General features: G+C 36.9%; 1 pseudogene; it reads left to right on the forward strand.

Annotated features, from left to right (window-relative positions):
• The first annotated feature begins 1911 nt into the window (after positions 1–1911).
• LOC120781088 lies at positions 1912–11955 on the forward strand (annotated as a pseudogene).
• Positions 11956–16421: the final 4466 nt, after the last annotated feature.

Below are 16421 nucleotides of genomic sequence, written 5' to 3' on the forward strand. Positions count from 1 at the left end.
ACCCCCCGCTGACTATTCAGCCCTCGGCACGGGTACCTCGACACCTTGGCTTAGGATGGTGTTGGTGCGGGTATCCTCATACTTCCACAATAGGAGATGGGCGTAAAACCTAGGGTTTATTCATCCATATCACTATTGTGGGAATTATGAGGTGTCCCTCTTAGTTCGTAAGATTAGAGTGCGTTTCCTTTGGAATGCACACTTTACTCTTCGTTAAGTCCCTTCGCCACGACAAGGCGACCAACTTGAAATAGCGATTACGTATTAAGTTCGATGACAATTTATTAAACAAATGTAAAACAAATACAAATTTAAATGGTCGATCCATCTGGAGCGTCCGTAGTGGTACGTGGTTGCGCAAATAATGTCCGTTGTCCGTTCTGTTAATTTGTCTTCATCTTTAATATTTCGTTATCATACTGGTCTGCATTTATGCCATGCGATTTATATACCTTTTTATTTTTTTACACTTTTTTGCTTTTGTATTTTTTATACATTTATCTTTATAATGAGTTAAAAAAGTAGTATTTGAAAAATAGATAATTCATGCAATGACACCACGACGGAATCAAACCAGCATAGAATTACGTTTTGCCGTCGGCATTTTCATCTCTATGCGCAATGAACATCTTTTCTCAACCAGGGAATTGTGTGGATATGTAATATACAAAATATGTTTAGAGGTCAGTATATCTTGATTTCTTTGACTTGTTTTGGCCCAATTAATAAGTTTCAATAATTACGAAAATATCAAAAAAGTTGTTAATATTATATCTATCAAGTAAAAATTATTTCTATTTTTAATTTTTTTAATTATAATCTAATAAATTTATTAACTATTTAAAAATACATGCATAATTATATCTTCAGATTCATCTTATTTTCAATAAAGTTTTTAAAATATTTTTAGATCGACAAGCGAAATAAGCAAGTGCTTACACAGGTCAAATAAATGTCCTTATATTATTTGTCTATATGTTTACAAAAGCCACATGTACATATGTACAAATATCCATAAGGATATATATCCGCACGCATCTTTCCGCATCTCCGTTATCATGAGCAACCAATGGCCGAAGCTCATGATTAGTCAAAGAGTTAATGTGGCGAAGCACTGACGCGACGACAAAGCGCCACAACAATGTGTTGTTGGTAGAAAATCCGACCATTGCCGAAAGAAACTACCAAACGATCGCTGATTATCACCGCTTCCCTTGCCACTCGAACAGCTTCACCTACAAACTGGCGTAAATATGTATGTTTATGTATGAGCTTACATATATATCGACGCTGATTTTTGTTAGTCACGCCAAAATATTTTAGATTGGATAAATATTTTAAATCGACGAGAACTATGTTGCCACTTTTGTCACTCCTTTCTGTGTTTTGCAGGTTTGCGGGGTTGTCACTTTTATCTTGTGCGCCTTCGTTTATGAATGAAAATGTTTTTGTTGTAAGATTTAGTACAATTGGGCTTCGCCAATTTGGCTGCCATATTGACTTGTGATGCTTATGATATTTGAGACTGTAGGATCAGGAAGAGTTTTTCCTGCGTACATATGTAAACATTCATACGTGTGCATATGCAAATGAGTTATGTGGGAACATTATGCATGTACAATTTTTAATGACTTAGAATGTACATATATATGTTCGTTAACACAATTTAGTGTATGTATGCTCTCACATGTGAATAACTAAACTTATGCCGGTATTCTGCGAGCAGTCTCAAGTCTCTAATAGAGACGAATCTGTGGTGAAATCTATTTTGAGACTGTATGGTATTCTGGCGAGTTTGACTCATCTCTAATTGAGCCATATCAGTCTCTAACTTGTTATGTGCTTTGCAGCAGGTCATAGGAAAATAAGAACACAACCATGGCTGATGAAGTTGGACTATTTTACCTTATGATGAAAAAATGAGAGGAGGAAGAGAAGTAATGTATTAATATTTATAATTTTGCAATAATGGATAATAAGGTGCATATCTTCCAGCTACATTCGCAGGCGCACTCTGACTGTTTTGCGAAACAAAAAAGATCCTTTTTTATACGAAGAGAACACATTCGGGAAGTTCTTCTGATTCCCCAAATCTTTGTGCTGGGATCTCATTAATCAATTCAAGCCGTATGACCAACAGCAAACATCGAATCCATTTGAACTTCGGGTGAGTTACATTTTAACCTTAAAGAAACAGTATGTTTTCATGCATTCAAATTTCCCTAGTTTATTTCAGTTTTATATTTTTTCGCTGTGATGAGCCAACCCACAATTTCCCGTTGTATCGAATATATTTGTAAACTAGCTGACCCGGCGAACTTCGCACCGCCTAATTATTGGAGGCATATTTAGTAAGCCACAAACACACGACACAATACTTTTTTAATTTTATTGAAATTTGCCGCTTTTAGATTTTTAGGAATATTAAAGAATTATAGTATAGATGCACAGCAAAGAGACGTTAACATTTCAAGTGACATTTTACCATAGACAATTTTTTTTGAGTGAATACTGACAAATATTTACACTATAACTATCAAACAACATCTGTCGTTTTTTTTTTGACGATGGCCATGGTTAGGAAAAGAAGAAGAACTACATCTGTCATCGAGAAAATAAAGAATTCAAACAACTGCAATATAGTTATAGTGAAGCTATATATCCCTCAACTCCTTAAAATGCATTGTCCGTTTTGTAAAAAGTGGATGGAACGGCAGAAAAAAAATAATAACTGTCCAGATTGTATTAAATTATTATTAATATGCGACGAATGCTACAACATAATCGCTGTTACCTTCAGATTTTGTACCAATTGTGGTAAGAATGTAGAACGAATAATACGCGTGAACAGGGCAAAAGTACAAAAAAATATATTAAAGCAAAAGCTGATATCTAAACCAAAACACGTTTCTACAATGCCATCTTCATCATCTGAAGAGACATTCTGTGAATTAAATTTATCGGCCGAAGACATACAGGACATTCAAGTTATTGAAGACAGCCAAAAGCCCAACATCAAAAATGTTCTGGTAGATATTGATGTAATTGAAGACAGCCAGCAGCTCAACATTGATAATGTTCTGATCGAATCAGATTTGTCCGAGTCGCCTAGTACTTCCACCATATTATCATGTCCTGGCGATCCAAGTGGTTTCCAAGTAGATGGAGCCAAGTTGATGGAAATAAAGAGTTACTAATACACGTTGACATTAAGGATCCAAATGCACATATTATATACATATTAAGTCATTTATTTATATTTGTACACTTCATATACAAAAATTTAAAATTTTCTTGGATGTGCTCGTTTCTGGACTTTAAACATGATAAACAAATCTTTGCTTAAATTAAATACAACACAGTTATGATGTCGTAGCTAGCAAAATATACCGATATTACTCAATTCAGCAATATTCCGTAAATATACAATATAATTGCTCAATAAAGTTAATTTCTAAAATTTACAACAACAGCACATTTCGTCGGCACTAAACCAGAACGGAAGCCGTGCCGCCGCAATGTAAGCCATTTCTCGACCAAACTGGGGTTTGCTGTTTTGCTATAATTATTGCTTTCGTTATTATTATAGAGTATATAGAAATAAGTACTAGTAAGTAAGAATTCGTACATATGTAAGTTTATAGCAAATAAGCAAATTCTGTATAAATGAAATGTGTTTAATAAAGAAAGTTGAGTTCAACTTCACCATTCAAAACAGCGTGTTATTAATCATCTGGTGGCAACCATTAACTTGTATGCATGTTCCTTATGATACTCCCAACAACAGCATTGTGATATTTTCATGCTTTAATTTTTGCTTTCGCAATGTATGCAAATATTTATGCTTTTGCGTTTTGCCGTCGGCATTTCCATATTGGCATGTAAAAATAATTATGATATGAGTATAATTTTGTATGAATGCATGCATAGTACTATTTACAGTCAATTTGGATTTGAATATTTAATAATTTTATTTGATTTTTACATAATATACTATACTAATAAATATTTTTGTATTATGTTTCTTAGTAATAGAAATTGAATTTATCACAACAATATATAAATATATCGTCTATCATATTATATTAATCTTATTATCTGCCTGTTAACGCCGCCACGCCCAATTTCTTTTGCCACATCTGTATTGGCAGAGCAATCTTTTCTTTTCTTCCTTTTCGAAGTTTTAATTAGCACGCAACTAAACTCTAACTAAAAAAGTTGCGCGCGCTCTCTCCTTTTGCGACCACTCAGCTATACAGACGTGGTAAGTGTGTTTCCAATTTGTTATTTTTAAATATATATATATTACTAGCTGACCTGGCGAACTTCGCACCGCCTAATTATTGGAGGCATATTTAGTAAGTCACAAACACACGACACAATACTTTTTTAATTTTATTGAAATTTGCTGCTTTTAGAGTTTTAGGAATATTAAAGAATTATAGTATAGATGCACAGCAAAGAGACGTTAACATTTCAAGTGACATTTTACCATAGACAATTTTTTTTGAGTGAATACTGACAAATATTTACACTATAACTATCAAACTACATCTGTCGTTTTTTTTTGACGATGGCCATGGTTAGGAAAAGAAGAAGAACTACATCTGTCATCGAGAAAATAAAGAATTCAAACAACTACAATATAGTTATAGTGAAGCTATATATCCCTCAACTCCTTAAAATGCATTGTCCGTTTTGTAAAAAGTGGGTGGAACGGCAGAAAAAAATAATAACTGTCCAGATTGTATTAAATTATTATTAAGATGCGACGACATAATCGCTGTTACCTTCAGATTTTCTACCAATTGTGGTAAGAATGTAGAACGAATAATACGCGTGAACAGGGCAAAAGTACAAAAAAATATATTAAAGCGAAAGCTGCTATGTATCTAAACCAAAACACGTTTCTACAATGCCATCTTCATCATCAAGTAATTGAAGACAGCCAAAAGCCCAACATCAAGAATGTTCTGGTAGATATTGATGTAATTGAAGACAGCCAGCAGCTCAACATTGATAATGTTCTGATCGAATCAGATTTGTCCGAGTCGCCTAGTACTTCCACCATATTATCATGTCCTGGCGAGCCAAGTGGTTCCCAAGTAGATGGAGCCAAGTTGATGGAAATAAAGAGTTACTAATACACGTTGACATTAAGGATCCAAATGCACATATTATATACATATTAAGCCATTTATTTATATTTATACACTTCATATACAAAAATTTAAAATTTTCTTGGATGTGCTCGTTTCTGGACTTTGAACATGATAAACAAATCTTTGCTTAAATTAAATACAACACAGTTATGATCATATACAGTTAATTAATATAGTGCTTTCTGGTAGACAATATTTTTAGTTTTTTTTTGCGGTGCGTAAATAAATAAGGATGTTGGTTTTCCGACACGCGAACACGCAACGTATAATTGTCCATGTGCGAAACAGGGAAACTCTAAGTTTATTCCGCAAACTTGCAACGATTGGCCTTGCGATTTATTTATGGTCATCGCAAACGCCAGACGCACGGGAAATTGCAACCTCTTAAAATCAAATGGCAAATCCGTTGGAATCATAGGTATTCGTGGGATTAAGACATCCTCTCCTTTGTATTTTCCTTTGATTATTTTAGCTTCGATGATGTTATTCATGAGTTTCTTCACAACCAATCTCGTTCCATTGCAAAGTCGAGGTTGATTAATATTACGCAGCATGATGACAACTGACCCTACTTTTAATTTCAAATTATATGGTGGTAGTCCAGGCAAGTCCAATGAATTTAAAAATTCTGTAGGATAGTTGACTACGTCATCCTGGTTTGTGGCCGTGTCAACTGATTTGTACGTAAACAACTCTCCTGGAAGGAAATTCTGAATGGTAGCATTGAGATCATCGACATCTTTGTTTTTGCTGCCAATATTGCTCGTTCACTTAGCCAATCGTGGTTATTATATTGTTGTTTAATGTCCGGAAAAACACGCTGAATAAGCTCCTTTTTCGATTCTGTGAAGTGACAGAAATCTGTGGGAAAAGTCATTAATCCGGTCGAGCTGTCAACTGCGACCTTACCATTGCCAATATCCAGCAACTGCTTCGAAAACACAGTCGCAGTTTGTTCTTGTTGCAAAAACACTCGCATGTTAGTAGTTAATTGTAGTGTCTTTACGTGCCGCCACAAATTTGATGATTTTAGACATGCGTTTATTTCGTCAGCAACAGTCGATCGAGGAATTACTGGAAGAGTCTGACGAAAATCACCTGACAACAGTATCATAGCTCCACCAAAAATGTTTTGGTTATCACGTAAATCTTTTAACGTCCTATCTAGTGCCTCCAGCGACCTCTTGTGGGCCATTGTGCATTCGTCCCAAATTATCAATTTGCATACTTGGAGAGTCTTCGCCATAGCGCTATTTTTGGCAATGTTGCAAACTGACGTTTCGTTGATATGCATGTTTAATGGTAATTTTAAGGCTGAATGTGCAGTTCGTCCGCCTTCTAATAAAGTTGCTGCTATTCCAGATGAAGCCAACGCTAGGGCTACCTCATTTTGCGATCGGATCTTTGCTAATAGCAATGAAATTAGGAACGTTTTCCCAATACCCCCAGGAGAATCAAGAAAGTAAATCCCCCCAGACCCACTGTTTACAGCTTGTGTTAAACGATCGTACGCAATCCTTTGTTCTTCGTTCAATTGCGGAACAGTTGTGTGAACTGCTTCGGTCATAGCTTGAGTATCGTACTGGAGTTTTCTTTGCAACTCATGGTTTAATGCATCTTGCATAGCACGATTGGGTGCTGCCAGGCCCAAGCACGACAATACTTTATTTGCCATCAACAGACACATATCTTCTATTATGATCAATGTGTCATTGTAAATCTCTGCCGTAATTTCCAATGTAGGATTCAAAGTTTCACAACGCACGCGATGCAACACATCCTCAGACATGTCATCCCTATATTTCATCCCCAAATCATTCGGATTTGAGGGGAAACATGTCGATAATATAATCGCAAACGGTGTGCGAATTTGATGCGGCGATGAAAATATCACGGAATCCTTGAGCGTATCATACCAATGCGAATCGTTTTCAAGCAACCGTAATAATTGCCAAGCCTCACGGTAAGTCGCACACAGATGTCCATCAACTGTTCGCAATTGTTGAAAAGATGTCGGACCAGGAACATTCACCAATAACAATCTAAGATAATAACATTCATCGTTATTAGGTTGTACTGTATATATACGGCCTATAGCATCTGTGGCAAATACATTTTCATATCCTTCAAGTGGTGATCCTTGTTTACGATGCTGAAAAAACTTTGATGATGCGTTCCATGTGTAGTAGCGTGGCATATCAGCATACAGCAAAGTGCGAGTGAATTGATCAGTTGCACAAATTGAGAAGAAACCTGTCAATGTGGTCACAGGTGGACGTGCCGCTCTATCCACAGCGTTGTTTGGGTTGAAATACACTCGTTGTCCATTTTCTAAATAAACTGCCAAATGCAATACAGTTGGATGTCTTTCATGAATTGCAAACGAAAATATGCGCCAAATAGCCTCATTGCTGCTTACATAGTGACCCATCTGATAGTGAGACACTTCATCATTTGTGTTTGTTACTGCGAACATGGCCATGTCGCTACCTTTGTTAACATATTTACATATGTACTTTATGGATTTCACAGAATTTCAAAATTCCACGTTGATGTGAGCTTCAAAAGTTTTGGACAATATGGGCGAGAACGGCACATCCAACGATTGTCTACATGAAAATCTTGTCCTTTTATATTGACATCTACAGATCGTCCACCGTCCTCAACTGATCGCCGACGATACAATGGGTAACCATCGATTCCCGAGATGGTTTCAGCAAGCAAGTTTCTCGGGTACCGTTTGGAGCACTTGCCGTCGATCATACAGGGTGAGCTGTTGTTGAAAACTCCGCAAGGTCCATGTATCATGTGTTTAGTTACTATCGTATGTAATTTTGGGTCAACCGTTTCATCAGGAATTTCTTCTGAAATAATGGAATCAATTTCTTCTGGCCTTATTTTGTCAACCAACCAGACTAATATATGAGCATGTGGCAAACCACGCTTTTGCCACTCAACAGAGTACATCCAACAACGTACTTGGCCATACACACGATGCTTTGTAATGAAATTCATTAAAGATTTTAATTTTTGCTTGTAAACTCTGGCTGTGATGTCATGCCTGGTTGTGTAGCAGTTCTTTTTTTATTTCAATCCATTGTGGGTTACAGGTGAATGTAATAAATAGGTCTGGACGGCCATACTTTCGAACATAAGACATCGCATCTTGAGCGTACTCGTGCATGTGGCGCGGGCTTCCGATGTAAGTGGCCGGTAAAATTGTCATTCTTCCTACATTATTTACATTGCCGTCAGCATTGATTGCATCGCGAAGATGAATGTACTCTTCAGATCGAAGCTGCTGTTGGTTAAGACGGATGTATGTCAATCTTTCAGTCTCAATTTTGACGTACATGTCCACTGCATACTGATGAAAGAGCCGTTGACACATCAAAATGTGATTTACTTCACCTTCACGGATCATGAGTCTGTATGCATAATAATTCATGGCACTGACTTTTTTGTGTGTATCAGCACCTGGAAGTACATATGATAAAAAAATACATTTATATATTGAACATATAAAATATGTTATTTTGTATAATCTAATTACCTGTTGTTGGATTAACCATTTTGATATTAAAATGGTACCCATCTTCTCCCTGCCAGAAAATTAATGGGTATTGTAAAGCATCATAAGCTCTATGCGTTTCATGTCAATAGCCACTTCATCTATTGTCGGTGAATTAAACCTCCTTGCTAAACCTCGGCTCTTATTACAACATTATGGCTGTCTGATGGCATCCGATCCAGTGCCATTTTGAACATCTTCACTAATTCATTATTCTCGTGAAGAAATGATTGCAGTTGTTGGAAAATGATTCGCTTGACGGTTGGATTATGACCACAACGTGTATCAACTTCCACATCTTGATTGCCCATAAAATAAATTTGCAAATTAAATTAATTGTGATACAAATACAACTTAGAATTTCACTAAAACAATTATGGTATACTACTATGAAAGTAGGCATGAACCCGTCTTGTACTATATGCGTTGCACCAAACGATGTCATTTGGAAGCAATTATTATATTTTTGGATGTTAGCCAAGAAGTTTTTAGACTCACTTTCCATCCCATTAACTAATGAATGTAACGGTTCAGGTGGTGGAACCAATTGAAGCAATTGTACATTGCCACCAGCACAACATAATCCTGCAGGTTCACTACTGTACTTTAATGCTTTACAATGTTGACAAATGATTGACATTTCTCCAATCGTCACAGATTTGTCGGCACTATAATCAAATTCCGGATCGTAGGAAAATGCTCCTCGTTAGAGGTTTACAGGAGTATTGCATCTGCGGAATCGATTAAATTCGTTATCACGTGCTCGCTGCTGTTGTGATCGATGTGCACGAACTCTTTCCATTCTCCCCCTATCCACTTGATAGTTATTTACTCTTGAACGTAATTCTCCCATACTTGTACGACTGTTATCATTATCAGCATCTCGCTGGTAATTAGTGCGGTTGGAGCGTAAAGTAGCTCGTTGCACATTTACACAACTTCGATGACCTATGTCAGGTCGTTTTCTTTTCCTCGGCATTGTAAGCAGCGAGAAGAAAATCACTTTTGGCAGTATTTCAATATTTCTCCAATTAAATGTTTCTTTTTTTTTAACATGAGATGACAAAACCAAGGATGTTAAAGTAGGAGCGCAGCAAAAAGTCTCTAAATTTATGGACAAAACAATGTAACGTTCGGATACACGTGCTTTTTACATAAGATGACAAAACAATGGAACGTTCGGATACACTTATTACTTACTTATTACTTTTTTATTTCTCCAATTAAATGTTTCTTTTTTTTAACATGATATGACAAAACCAAGGATGTTAAAGTAGGAGCGCAGCAAAAAGTCTGTAAATGTATGTACAAAACAATGTAACGTTCGGATACACGTGCTTTTTACATGAGATGACAAAACAATGGAATGTTCGGATACACTTATTACAGGGCATCTCGACAGGATAAAATTTATAGAATACTAACTGTTATTGCCATTGCCAAATCTGTATGTGGGCATTTGCTATCATAATATAATCATTTGCGCAAAAGCGTAGGGTAGGTAGGTTCGAATTGATGTAGCGTATGCTTTGAGCTCTTGATAAATTTATTTGATCATTTGCGAAATTCCGTCGGGTAGGTAGCTGATGTAGGGCACGTTTTGAGCTCTTGAACTCCTTAAATCTTTTGTGTGGAACATAAAAAAAGGATAAATATCCTTTATTTACAAATGTATTTCTGGGAAAAATAAGAATTTATATTTTTGGACTACTATATAATAATTCTGGCTTAACTTTTATATACCAATTAAAATAATAAATTTAAAATGAGAAATGATATTTTGATTTATGCTTGTATAAGTTTATTAAATTTAAGACTTCCCAACCCACTTTGCATAGTATTTCTATAAATTAACAATTTTATACTAAATATTAAATGTTATTTTGAAAATGTACTTTATTTTTATAATATAACACAACCGTCTTAACTCGCTCTTCTAATTTTCATATTACCAAAATTAAAATGCCGTCGGCATATGTGGAAATGGGATATGTTGCCTCTTCGAAATTTTGATATAAATAAAAACTGCGCTGTTAAACTGCTGAAGAGACACCTTCTAGCTTACCATATATGGCGAACTATGTAGTATTCTATATCTAGTAAGCAATAAGCAATGTGGAGTCTGCGCAGGCAGAGATGCCCCGTTATTATAATAAAAGTATTTTTGAGAGGTGGTAACACTGTAAGGTTGGCACCATCAAACATGTCAACACATTAATTATATTTATATATTTTGAAATTTGAAATTGAAATTTAAATACACGATGTTATGAGCAAAGTTGATATTATGTTGTCGATTCAAAAGTCTTGTTTTAATGCGTTCTTCAATTCGAGTGGAACTGAGAGTACAAATACCGTCAAATGTTTGACAGCAAGTAAGTGGTCAACTTTTATATGGGAAAATGGAATTGTCGTTTTACTCTATCTTACTCGTAATTTTTCCTTATTTGCTCACCGTTTAGACCCACCCTGGAGTACGACAAACATTTTAAAACCAAAGTCAGCTCAATCGGCTCAGCCGTTCTCGAGTTTTAATCAGACTAGCGAACAACAATTCATTTTTATTTATATAGATAGATAGATTATATAGATTGGTGGTGGAGCGTAAACACGGCGAAGTGCGTTTTCCTAATTCTGTTGAAGAATACAATAGAATTAAGACTGGGTAATTTGTATTCCAATTTAAAAGAAAATAAATCGCTATACAATAATATTATTCCAGATTTTATTCGAAATTTGGAAGAAAGGGTGTAATTGGAGCAATTGATTGCACTCATGTTGGCATAATTGCACCTGCCTTGTCAAACACATTTGTACAGCATGATTATATGAACAGAAAAGGTTATTATAGCATTAATGTTGAAGCGGTAAGTATTATATTCAATAACTAATTAATAACTAATTATTAACTAATTTTCCCAATAGGTTTGTGACGATGAACTAATTTTCCGGCACGTGAATGCAAAATTTCCCGGCTCATGTCATGACTCCGGTATATGGACTACTTCGCCAGCAAGGATAAATCTAATAAGAGAACACTCTGATGGAGCTTTTAAATGGCTTTTGGGTGATTCGGGATATCCATTGGAGCCATGGCTTCTTACACCGGCGGCAAACCCTGAAATACCAAATGAACAAAACTTCAATACTAGGCACATAAGAGCAAGAAACACGATTGAAAGAGTATTTGGAGTTTTAAAATCACGCTTTCGTTGCATTTAAAGAGAACGTACATTGCGGTATAAACATTCCAAAGCTGCATTATTTGTTTATACTTGTACAATATTTCACAATATTTTACAAAACCATGGCATTTTTCTAAATGAAACCGAAATATTGCCAGATCGATCACCTCCTGAAAATGTGGGAGCAATCTCTGAAATCCATTCGGGGGAGTATTACACTCGAGGCAGAGCCGCACGTTAAAGGTGCATTAACACATTCGATAATTAAAATTTAACATATATATTTCAACTCAAACTTCATTTATTTCATTTATAAAATAAATAAACATAACAATAAATAATTGATATACATAAAAAGGAACATTTTTCACTTTCACTTTTTTTGTACAAAAAACATCACAATAAAATAATTCATACAGGTATATTCATAAAAAGGAACATTTTTCACTTTCACTTTTTTGTACAAAAACATCACAATAAAATAATTCATATGTTCATAAAAAAGCACATTTTTTACTTTTTTGTACCATCTTCGGTGTTTTTTACGATGGTCTGAGCAAGCGACACCATCGCTGCCGCTGAATTATTAATGGATTCGGTGTGTTTATTAATGGAATCTAAAGTTTGAATACGGAAAGCTCTCTCCTCCTCGGCTTTTCCTTTCATTAAATCCATATAATTTCGGTACATTTCGTCCGTCGTAATTTTTTTACTACGGAACGATGACAAGATTCTGTAAATCAAAGGACATAAATACATACATATGCCAATATCTATGATTAAATATTACCTCTCTCCATTTTATGGGGTTCCGGGTGGGCCCTTTTAGGGCATTTAATTGCACGGAGAGCCCAAAGCTCTTCCATTCTTTTCCGCCGCGATGGGTCGTTTTTGTGTAACTTTATCTCTGGGTGAACCCGCACAAAGTTGAGATAGCACTTTATTTGCTCCTTCGAGGTGCGCAACACTTTATTATGATCTGTAAAAAAGACATATTATACATAATGAAATTTATATTGTTTACAATTACTTACCTTCCTTTTCCATTATTATCAAATATAAAGATGAACACATGTGTTAATCAATAACTGTGTTGTTAAATTTTTACATATTTACTTAACAATTGATTCAGATAAAATGCATATGTTAAGCATTTATTATAAACTATTTCAGTATTAGTTTTCAATAATTGTACTGAGCAATTATTAAGAAGAAGTTTTTCTGTTGAAATTTTATGAAAAAAAACTAATTGCATGTAATCGTTTCATACATTACGATTGTGCACTTGCACTCATCTCTAATCAGCTAAACTAAACAGCTGATTGCTGCCCTTCTTTTCACCATATTATTTGGTGAATATTTTTGAGACTGTATCTGCCCGAGTACCAAAATGAGACATCCTGACTAACAGAGTCACTAAATTACGATTGTCTCAATTAGAGACATGAGACAATCGTGACAAGCAGAATACCGGCATTAAAAAAACTTAGCAACTTATAGGGCGTAACGTTAGGTGACCCAACAGAGACAATGAGAGCCAAAGAGGACGCCTACGTACTAACCTGGAAAGGCCTTGTGGGACCGCCGCTAAGCATTACATCTAAGGACCAGCTTAGCCTTTTGCCTCACTTCACAACCTCACTATTTGCGGCTCTAGCTTCACTGCTTCTTTGGTGTTTGACTTTTCTCAGCTCTTGCAGTATCAGAGCTGTCGTCCTCTCCGTGGCATACCATACTCGTCTCTTTTGCAACATATAAACCACTATGTTATCAGGTGCTACTCGGCCTGCCACTTCCATCTCCAGGGCCTGGCGCTCTGATGTAAATCTTGGGCAGTAGAAAAATATATGCTCCGCATTTTCACTATTGTTACCGCAGAAAGAGCAAGTAACTCCATTGTCATGACCATTTCTATGCAGATACTCTCTGAAACACCCGAGTCCTGTCAGAAACTGCGTAATGTAAAAGTCTATCTCGCCATGCTTTCGTTCCACCCATTTTTGTACAATTCCGAATTTTGCCATTCCTCTATGTTTTCTTGTCTTTCCCCTTTTCCCTCTGCCATTGTCAGCTTTCTGCCTTGCTCTTGTCATAGGTTCGTTTCAGTTCTCGAGCCAATATGTCTGGCGGCATTACCCTAGAAATAATGTTAGCGGCTTCAAGAGGTACCGTGCATTCATGAATATGTTTTTTGTATTAGTAGCAGTCCTGACTGGCTAACCTTGGCCAAAGTGCTCTGCTACTTTGCTTTGGACCTCCTTTGTTGGACATAATTCTGTATAAGGCCGCATTTACACGGGCAGCTTTTTCGAAGACTTTCTCAATGTGGATGTTATAGCTAAGTCTCGCGTTGATCATAACACCAAGGTACTTTAGTGCTGATTGTGTTGTAATGTTGTGTCCGTCAAGGTTTAGGGAGACATTCTCGAGTCTTTTCTGCTTGTAATAAGCACTGCTTCCGTTTTTTTGTTCCGCGAGTTGGAGGCTTTAGCTATTTAGCCAGTGTTTTATTTTTGGTATCGTCTCACTACATATGATCTGAATTTGGTGGAGGCCACTTGCGGTAATCAGCTAAACAACGACCTAACCGATAATCTGTACTTCTTTAGGCAGCGGGAGGCGTCGTATTCCATCACACAGGACATTCCATAAGAGTGATCCCAATACGGAACCTTGTGGTATACCAGCAGTTACTGTATTCTCTTTTGGACCTTCATCAATGCCATAGAGCATCAGTCTTTCGGACAAATAGCTCTTTATGATACTCAGAAAGTAAGTTGGCATTTTTTCGCCTGTAGCGCACGCAGTATTTGGGGTCAATAAGCCGATTTAAATGCTTTTTCATATCGAGCGTTATGACCGCGGAGTATTCTTTATTGTGAACTTCTTAATTGCGTCAACAATCGACCGTTTTTTGCGTAAGCTGTATTGTTTATTTGATAGGCTGCAGGCCTCCCCTTCTAAGTAACTTTTTTTGCCGGACATAGATAAGTCACTTCTGCATTTTTCCCATTGTGTCGATCATGCTTAGTGGGCGGTTCCCCTACTGGTCCTTCCATTCCCGTAGAAATCATGTAAAAAGCTCCATGAATAGTTTTGCTTTGTATTTCACTGCGAGCTTCAGGACCCTGTTCGGGATTCCATCCAGGCTTGGCGCTTTGGAATTACCGAACCGTTCAGCAGTTTGTAGCACTTCGAGGTCATATACTTGTGCTGCATCAGTGGGCTCTGCTTTTTCGAGAAGTAATATAAACTTCCACCTTCTTGGCTTTGCCTAGGGAATAGCGTTTCTACCACACTTCTTAGCAGCGAGAGACAGGTCGGTGCTTGCCCCTCCTATCTTTTCCTTTACGATCTTATACTCCTCGCCTCATGGGTTTTCGTTTACTTTATCGCATAGAATCTTGAAGCAAGAAGTTTTGCTCGCCTTTAACGCTTTTTTTAGGTGACTGCGTTTTTTCTTAAAAATTTCTCTCAGACTCATACAATCGCCGCTGCATATGCTACGTTGAAACCGATGCCTCGCTTAGTGGCACTCGCTTGTGAAGCGATCTCATTGTTCCCCTAGTATACCGGTTTTTTTGGGCTGTTTTCTTCCTTTTGACCATAGGCGCATCGCAGGCTTTGGATATAGGTTCTACCAGCCATTTTGCCTGGAGATCTACTTCAGTATCTTCCTTCAGGTTTACGTCAAGCATAAATTGGAAAAATTCCTCGTCTAGTGTTTCAATCCTCCACCTTTGGACTACACCCTTTGACGGCAAGTGGTTCTGCGTAGTCCTTGCGTGGGTTTGCTGATATTTATTAATATAGCCAAGTGATCACTCTGGGTATATACATCGCACACCCGCCAGTCCGTTGATCGAATTAAGGTTCTGCTCCGATTTTTTTTTTCAAAAGTGTTCTTTGTCCCCGTATTCAGCAACACAGCGAAGGCTTTAAACACCATCTTCCTCTCGGGCTAGCTGCTTTGCTTCCCCATTCTATCGCCGAGGCATTGAAGTCCCCCACAATTAAGTTTGGTGTAGTTGTAGTTGCATCTTTCACAAATTCGTCAAGTAGTTTTTCATATTCGTCAAGCGGGATACTTGGCAGTGTGGTGCAGCTGTAGAAGTAGATCCCATATATTTTCGCACTTATGTAAAAGGCCCTTCCATGCTTTGTGTTGGAACATTTTGTCTCCATATTGCTACCTTTTTTGTGGTATCTGAGATCCACTTGTCTGTGGTTTTATTTTTGTATTGTTCACAAAATATTGCTACGTCAATACTATATTCATATACCGTTTGCGTTAATAGCTCCTGAGCCGTTTCACAGTGGTACCAGGTTGCTGCACGCCTTCGCTACATGTCCATATTCGAGACACCTAAAGCACTTCTTCAGTTGAGCCTTCTCCCTTATACTGCTGATTTTCTAGCCGACCTTAATCTTTTGGGCCTGTCGAAAATATCTTGCTTCTTGCGCAGGAATACTTATCACAGCTATATGGGAGCTCGAGTAGGC

Source organism: Bactrocera tryoni, unplaced genomic scaffold (assembly GCF_016617805.1).
Source record: "Bactrocera tryoni isolate S06 unplaced genomic scaffold, CSIRO_BtryS06_freeze2 scaffold_269, whole genome shotgun sequence".
NCBI lineage: Eukaryota > Metazoa > Arthropoda > Insecta > Diptera > Tephritidae > Bactrocera > Bactrocera tryoni.